General features: G+C 39.4%; 1 pseudogene; it reads right to left on the reverse strand.

Annotated features, from left to right (window-relative positions):
- Positions 1 to 4,523: 4,523 nt before the first annotated feature.
- Positions 4,524 to 4,928, reverse strand: LOC102008295 (annotated as a pseudogene).
- Positions 4,929 to 8,571: the final 3,643 nt, after the last annotated feature.

Here is an 8,571-nt window from a genome sequence, read left to right on the forward strand (position 1 = left end):
CCACCTCTGAAAAAGCCCCACTTATGACAGTATGAGACTTTGTGGGGACATCTAGATACAAACCATAACACAGATGAATGTGTTACTTTTCTTGTGTGTGTGCACCACAATCCAACTGAATGGAGTCCCTTGATAGTCCTCAAACACAGCACATCTTTTCCTTGTGTGGAACCCTTCCTTCCATAGTAATACTTCCCATTTTCTGGAACCCTGGAATGCCAGTTTCACACATGACCTCCTCAATCCCGCAAAGGGATAGGACAACTGATCTGCAGCGCCAAAACCGCCTCAGCTTTGCTGCTAGGATGACAGCAGTTCTGTTCTTCCTTTTATATGTGCCTCACTGGTACTTTTCTTCACGTTGCTAAAATCACCCCATTCTACAGTTTGCCCATTATCTTTAAATTATAGACATTTTTCTTATTTTGGCAGTAATAATTTCCGTGGTAAATGGCTAATGATATTTTATTTATCGATATAACTTATTGAAATATTTCCTTATGACTAGACATTCCTGTTTTAGTTTTTGTCAGTGTTTTAATTATTGGTGTTCATTACTGTTAAAGTCAGCACTGGAAAGAACATCTTTAGAATACAGATTTTTTTTTTCCATCTGTGGAATTATTTCCTCAGGATAAAATTCTAGAAGTGGCATTGCTGTTTCAAAGTGCGTGGACATTATGTGATCATTTGGGCTCTACTGCTTTCCAAAGATTTGTGACACATCAGTATTAGTAGTAAGTGATTATACTCATTTTACCTTGTAGCATTGGATGATATTATTTCATTTTTCTGTTTTTTGCCAACTAGCAGATTGTTGCCTCTGATTGGTTGATTGATTTTGAGGTTGGGCATCTTTTGAAATTGGGGCCAAAGGAAATAAAGGAAACCAGATGATTTATATGGATAAAATTGCTTTGAAAATTTTAAGATGAATGAGGGAGAAAGGATACATGAAAAGCTTATGATAGTATATGATTATGAAAGGTTTATGTTTGGTACGAACTGTAAAAATAATTTGATGTATAAATATATCAAAGTCTTTGAACCCAGGAAACTATGACGTGACAACCAGGTCCAGTTGGTTGATTGGTTGAAAATTTGCAGATGCAAATATTCCCACTATGCCAGATGTGTAATTGGACAGCCACTGCCAATTAAATGAAGCAGGAAATTAAAAGGGTTCAGGAGATAATTGATTCTCCAAATTAGCAACTCAATTGGTCAAAATTACAATACCTGTTGAAGTTACTTTAAATTATGCTCTACTAGTAATTAGAGGCTTTGCCTCATGTTCTATGAAATATTTCCTTTTGCCGATGAAGTACTAAAGGACTGGTAATTTAGGCAAATAAATGATGATTGCCTGATCAAAGTCATTAAATTAATATAAAATGTAATGGTAGTAAATTTTCCGATAAAAGAAAATGGTTTAATAACTCTGTAGGGAGGAAGCCAAAACTACATTCTGCAAATATTTGGATACATTTTCCTAAGGTCCAGCACCTTATTCCATTTTGCAGATCGGTTTGATAGGTTCACAGAGCCATCTTTTTTCTTTTACAATGGCAATAAGCAATTGTGTCTACTCCACGCCTTTGTCATACCTAATTGCCACTTTATTGTTCCCGAAGGGCAGTTGGATGAAGACTTTTAAAAAGCTGAATTTAAAATGACTAATAAGTATGAAAAGAAAGAATCCAGGGGTTGCAGAGACTGTCAAAGCTTGGTGCAATTTCCTGTAGTTATATTTTAAGGTAATTAATAATAGGTCTCATAATTATACCTTGTTGAGAGAGTAACTGTGCTTTCTTAAGATCTCGACCTTAAGAAACAGAGAGTCACTCTTGCTGTGACACAGGCAACAGGGTGTGAGTCCCTTAGTGCTGACCAAACTTTCATGTGTAACGCTGATCACTCACGAGGAAGGAAAACTTCTCCCAATGTATAGTACAGCAGGATCCACAAAGGAAAGGAAGTCGGAAATTTTCTATTGGTTGCTTCGCATACTGGGAGCTCCCCTCAGTGAGCAGCACCAAGAGGGTGGTAGGATTTCTAGCATGTTAACTGTGGCTCCCGTTTGCTTTACAGAAAAGACCAGAGCCCAGCCGGTGCACCCTAGAACAAAGGTGTCTGGTGAGCACTCATTTTTTCACCAAAAAGAAAAATGATAAGCATCTACTAATTGCAAGACCAAGCTCTGCACCAAATGATGTTTTTGCATAGATGAATAATGTGGCTACACTAAACAAAGGTGGTGGTAAGAATTCCTGGGACTCTGGGACATGTGAACATTGCCTAAAAGTATGACCTTCTATTGTAGCAGAAAGCAATGTAGAAATGAAACATAAGTTTTGAGACATCTTTTCAAAAATGAGTTTTTGCTGTATCCTGAGTAAGAGCACCTAGGAAGGAGACTGTAGATTTCCGGGTTTGAAACTTATCAAGAGTTGGTGAGTCTGTGCCCTTCTCACTGCAGCTGCTGTTATCTGCCCCATCAGCAACACAACATCGCATTCTAAAGGAGTGAGCAGGTGCTTTAAAAATGTTTTCAAAATAAATGTTCTGAATGTCAGTTTGGTTTCTGGGTTAGATTGCCTCTAAATTACCCTATTCTAAGCAGCATTTCAAAGCTTCGGGAAGCCCTGTCTGGGGCCTGTCTAGACCTCAGAATTGGCCTGGTTTGTTTTAAAGATTCAGCAAGGGCCCAGCCTGCTGGATTTCCCTACTGCCAGGGGAGGCACATGTGTGGGACGTAATGCAGATTTCTAAGGTACTGCTTTATTTTGTTTTGTTTCATTATACCCTGCATGCAAAAATAATTTTGAAAGAGATATCATGTTATGTTTTGTGGAATTGCATCATACCTTGGCCTCAGAGCTTCTTAAATGAAGAAGGGCAAGTAATAGATCAAAACCAATGATCCAGTGGCTTTGAAGGTCTGGATTCTAGTCCTACACCATAACTAACTACTGCAGGGTTTTGGAGAAGTCACTCAACTGCTCTGGTCTCCATTTCTATTTTTTTTTTTTTCTTCTGGTACCAGGAATCAAACTCACAACCCTATGCTTGCCAGGCAGGCGCTGTGTCGCTGAGCTAAATCCCCAGCCCCTTGGTCTCCATTTCTAAAAGGAGGCATTTGGAATATAAACTCTCTACAGTCTCTGGGTTCTCAGCATCTATGACATTACAAAAAGTGCTGACAGGTTTTCTAAATTTTATTGTATGCTATACGTTTTTACTGGAAAACAAACCAAAAATTCAGCACTAATTATACACTGGGCAAAGCTACAGCTCAGAAAGGACAGCTGGGCAGTCCTCAGTGAGTAAATAAGGGTTTATGGAGACTCTGAAGAGCATGCAATTGGGGCACTGAGCCAACCCGGGTAATGTATCTGTCACAATCAGTGTGACGAAAGAAGGAAACTGAATATACACTTTTAAAACATCAACAGGCTTTGGTTATTTTTAAAAATAGTTTGGAAGAGAACTAGAAACATTGATCAAATCAATTAGCTCATACCCAAGCAGTTCTGCTTTGCATGCATTTGACAGGGTGGAACATTCATAAATAGGTATATTTAAGCCCCTGTCAGGGCTGGATTGTGTAATAGTCTGGCATGTATGACCCTACATTTATTTAATTACTGCTTCACACAGCACCTGCAGTATAGACCAAGCACTGTTGGTCTTGTGAGCCTGCTTCTCACTGGGGGGATGAAGGGTGTCACTCAGGTCTGTTGCCTGGTCCTTTCAAGTTGGACAAAACAGGTGGGTCAGCAATTGGGGGCCGAAACACCTGGCACCATACTGGACCCTGTTATTATAGCCAACAGAGGGGTCCCTTCAATTGCAAAAGCCATTTACACACCAGCTGTGAGCAAGAAGGCTAACAGCACACCAAGATGCTACTGCTTCTGGCCTCGATCTGAATGCATGAGGTCTGGCTGGGTGAGAATACAGCCTTGTCCGGTGACAACCATCTTCCCAGTCTGTTAGCAAGATGGATGAGACTTCTTCAGGGAATTAGAAGATCATCCTTTCACCTTAAACACAGAACTCATTGTTCAATTGTTAGGCTCTCCTCTCCCCTCTCCTCCCCTCCCCCCTCTTTCTTTCTTTTCTTTCTTTCTTTCTTTCTTTCTTTCTTTCTTTCTTTCTTTCTTTCTTTCTTTCTTTCTTTCTTTTCTTTCTTTCTTTTCTTTTCTTTTCTTTCTTTCTTCCTTTTTTTCTTTTCTTTCTTTCTTTCTTTCTTTCTTTCATCTTTCTCTCTCTCTCCCTCTCTCTCTCCTGCCTCCTTTCTTCCCTTCCTCCCATCCTCCCTTCCTCCCTCCCCTTCCTTCTTCCCTTCCTTCCTTCCATCCTTCCTTTTTTCTTTCTTCTGTGGTGCTGGGGCTTAAGCCCAGGAAGTGGGCTTAAAAAGTGCCTATAACTTTGCTACATCCTCAGCCCTTAGATTCTCTTCTTTTAAAATAAAAATACTCAAGTTTATTAAACAAATGTTTTAAAGTATTATAAAATGTTTAACTTTCCTCAGCTTCAAAGTTTATGTTGCAGCCAAATTTTGTATATAATTGAAATTTCAAATCTACTAACACCCCCTGAATTGATCCTGCTCTGGATTCTAAGGGGTCAGTTTCTTCTTGCAAATTTTTCTTTGCTTCTTCTAACATTTCTTGTGTTTCTTCTTGAGAATGGCTAATGAAAACATCACCGATTTGATAAGGTGTCATTAAGCAGTCATCATCTGCGAGCATGAGGTCATCACAAGCATCTTCTAAAATCTGGAGTTGTTTCATTTTTACTTCTATCTCTTCCTTTAACTCTGTGATTCAACTTGTATTCTGGGTGAACTTATTTATCTTTTGTTGATCTTTGAAAGTAACACTGACGTTTTCTGCAGCCGCCTTTTTCACGGTGGCCGCCATCTTGGGGCCTTAGCGTCTCTTCTTGAAGACTGATTTGGCGATGTAAATTTTCTCTCAGATTGTATCCCTGGAACTCTGCCTCATAACCGAATTGACTATTGAATGAAAAGTGAATTAAATTTGGAAGAAGAGTAGTTTACTTTTGTAAAAAAAAAAAAACTGAGGTGAAATTCGCATAATCATTAGTGGGTTTAAAGGAAACAACTCCGTGGCATTTAGAGTATTCACATTGTTGTACCTCACTACTTCTCTCTACTGTCAGGATGTGTCCTCACCCGGGAGACCATCCCCTACCCCTTGAGTAATCACTGTTCAGTTGCCCCTTCTCTAATTTCTTGGCAACCACAAATCTACTTTCTATCCCTATGGCTTTGATTATTCTGGATATGTTTCATGTTTTCAAAGGCTATTTTACTCCACAGTATTCAGCTCCCAAAGGATATGCAGGAAAGAGCATGTCTGTGTGTTCCCATGATTATTAAATGTTTACATGCCGGGCCCCCTGCTTCCTTCCCCCGAAGTCCAAGCACCTGTAGACCACAACAGGCTGCCGACCAGCACCAGGAAAGCTGCAAGCAGCCAGCATAAGGGAAAGAATGATGTCCATTTAGAGTTCCAGGAAAGGTATAAGTAGGGCCAAATAAAATGATCTGACTTGGAATTTGGCCACAGTCAAGGGCTAATTAATGGGGATTATGAACAAAGTGAGGAATGTGCTCTTGGCGGCCACTGAGTTATCAGCGTAGTAAAGCCTGGCCTATGATTTCTAACCATGGTAGAAGGACGCCCTTATGCTCCCAGCAACATATTGAATCTGTTAAGTACTGAAGGAAAGTGAACTCTCGGAAAAGGATGTGGAGTCTTTTTATTCACTTGCTGAGAGGTCGCTGCTTGGATCTGTGGGAACCTGGGATATGTGACTCTTTGATCTTAAATCTGGGAGGGCAGTGGTTGGGTTAGAAGGATCTGTTAGGATGCTGTTCCAAGGCCAAAGCAGGAGAGCGTCTACTTTTCCTCTTCCTAATTTGAGCAGTTTCGAATTCTTACAGTTGAATTGAAAATATTTCTATACAGGTACAAAGTAAAAAGAAATATTTGTGGACTAACAATAACAGTTCTGTGGGGGCTGTTTCTTCATTAAGTCATCTACAAACCTGGGAACTTTAGGATTTCTAGGCTGGGAAGATAAAGAGAAAATTAGGAAAATGACCAAAAATGCTGAAAAGTGTTTTTCCCTCTCCCTCAGCATCTTTTTTTCAGTGAGTCAAAGAGTTTCCAGATACTTCTCTATGTTCCAAGTAATCTTAATAAACTCACCTCTGTTTCCTTATTATTGCAAAGTCTAGTCATTTTTACCCTGTAGGATTAAGTAGCAAGTTGCATTGCATATGGAGATGCATGGATTTTATGTAAAACCTGAGTTTTTTCTTAGGTGGGCTCTTTTTTTTACTCATAGAAACTAGCATTCATTCACATAAAAGTTTAAAAATTGCCAACTCATGATTTAAAAAAAAGTAGCTTGATTTCTACTCTAAAGTTATACTTACATAATATAGCCAGGGATATAGCTCAGTAGTGCAGCGCCTGCCTCACAAGCGCAAGATCGTGAGTTTAATTCCTGGCACTAAAAAAAAAAAAAAATAAAGTTACACTTAAATATAATGAGTGGAAACTCCATTCTTCACCTTGGAGCTTGTAAACTTTGGCAAAAGAAAGTGTTCACTGAAATTTGTTCTACTGCATGGAGCATAAACATAATTTTAGGAGAAGAAGGGAAAGTTAGAGCAAATGGTAATATTGCCTATTCTCCTACTCTTGACTTGGGAGAGGAGCTATTTTATACTGTCTCAAAATATAGAAGTGACTGGGGAAAGTTGTGATGGGTATGTAAAGGGGCAATTGGTTGAGGAAGAAGAGGGAGAGGAGAAGGAGAAGAAGAAAAGAAGAAGAAGAAGAAGAAGAAGAAGAAGAAGAAGAAGAAGAAGAAGAAGAAGAAGAAGAAGAAGAAGAAGAAGAAGCAGTAGCAAAGGAAGAAGGAACAAGAGGGGGGAGACTGCTGTCTATAGGGATTTACTTAAGTGAAGGACAGTACAGACATTGAGTATCTGTACAGAAGAGCTCACTGGGATTGGTGACAGTTTTCCCCACAGCAACTTCCTCCAGGCAGGGGACCTGCAGAAGGCAGAGCTTCATGGACTTTGCAGTACCACAGGCCCTGGTGCTTAGAAGGCCCAGATTTGGTTTAGGACTCTGCCCTCACCATCTTAAAATTCCTTAATAATATCCTATCTGAACTTGTGTTTTGTAAACAGTCTGATGGAACAAGGAACATATACATGAAGAGACACCCACAATGTTCAAGGCTGCTGTTCCATAACTGGCATGTGAAACTTATGATGCCTTGAAGGACAAAATTCCGATGGGCCTACAATGCATGAAAATTCAACAAGGCACAAGATGAGTACAGCTGTTTCTTGGTATAGTTGGGGACTGGTTCCAGAAACCCTTAGAGACAGCAAAAATCTGAGGATGCTCAAGTCCCTTATGCAAAATGATGCTGCATTTACATGTAATTTATGTACATCCTCCTGCATACTTTAAGTCATCTCTAGATTACTTACAATACCCAATGCAATTTAACTGCTCTGTAAGTTGTTACACTGTCCTGTTTAGGGAATTATGATAAGAAAAAGTCTGTACATGTTCAGTCCAAATGCCATTGTTTTTCCTCAAATATTTTGATTCTGTGATTGGTTGAATCTGAGGACATGGAGCTTGTGCATAAGGAGGGCTGACTATAAAAGGTAAGGGTGTTATTTCTTTGGCCAAGTAACAAGGTAGATGTTGGTACTGAGCTAGGAGATTAGGACATAGTAAAGCTGACCTGTTAATTACAAAGATCCCAGAACAGTTCCTAAAGCTCTGCACGTGCACTTCTCTCAAGAACTTGAGCAGGTTTTCAATAGAATGGCCTAGACCTGACATCACCTTGTGGTGTGGGATCCCTACACCACCTCTAGGACCCATATGTAGAACTTCTCATGGGTTTCCTCAAAATTTGGGCAGTATAAAGGACACACTGACACCAAGAACTTGCTATCTGACTTTCTTCACTATAGCCTGCCCTGCTTTCTCCAGGGTGTCCTTTTATTGAATTTTCTCTTACTCAGCTCAAGCTCACTCTGCAGAGCCAGTTTTTCTCTCACTCTTCACTTTTATTTTTTCAAATAAACTCTTTCACTTTGCTGGTTTCATCCAGTTCTTTGTTCCAGATGAGAACTCCAGAGGGAGAGGTGAGCAACCCAGAACCTGGTAACGTGTAGTTGGTGAGCCACTTTTATTTATTTATATATATTTTTTATTTTAAAGAGAAAAAACAATAAAAGGAATGATGTACAATTTCAAAACAAGGCAGTAGGAAATTAGCAATGGTTATTATATTGCATATTGTTTTCAGAAGCAGGCTACCCGATAACAGTACCATCCACACTCATCAAGAAGTGAAAGAAAGTCAGTTATATTCATTTTTCACAGTACTTTCACTGTTCAGGTAAAACAAAATACATAGGATATACATATATCAGGCAGGAACTAAAAATTGTGTAATTTTGGTGATCTCACATATAAGTCCAACACTCTTGCA

The sequence above is a fragment of the Chinchilla lanigera genome, unplaced genomic scaffold (assembly GCF_000276665.1).
Source record: "Chinchilla lanigera isolate Chin_1 unplaced genomic scaffold, ChiLan1.0 scaffold00009, whole genome shotgun sequence".
NCBI lineage: Eukaryota > Metazoa > Chordata > Mammalia > Rodentia > Chinchillidae > Chinchilla > Chinchilla lanigera.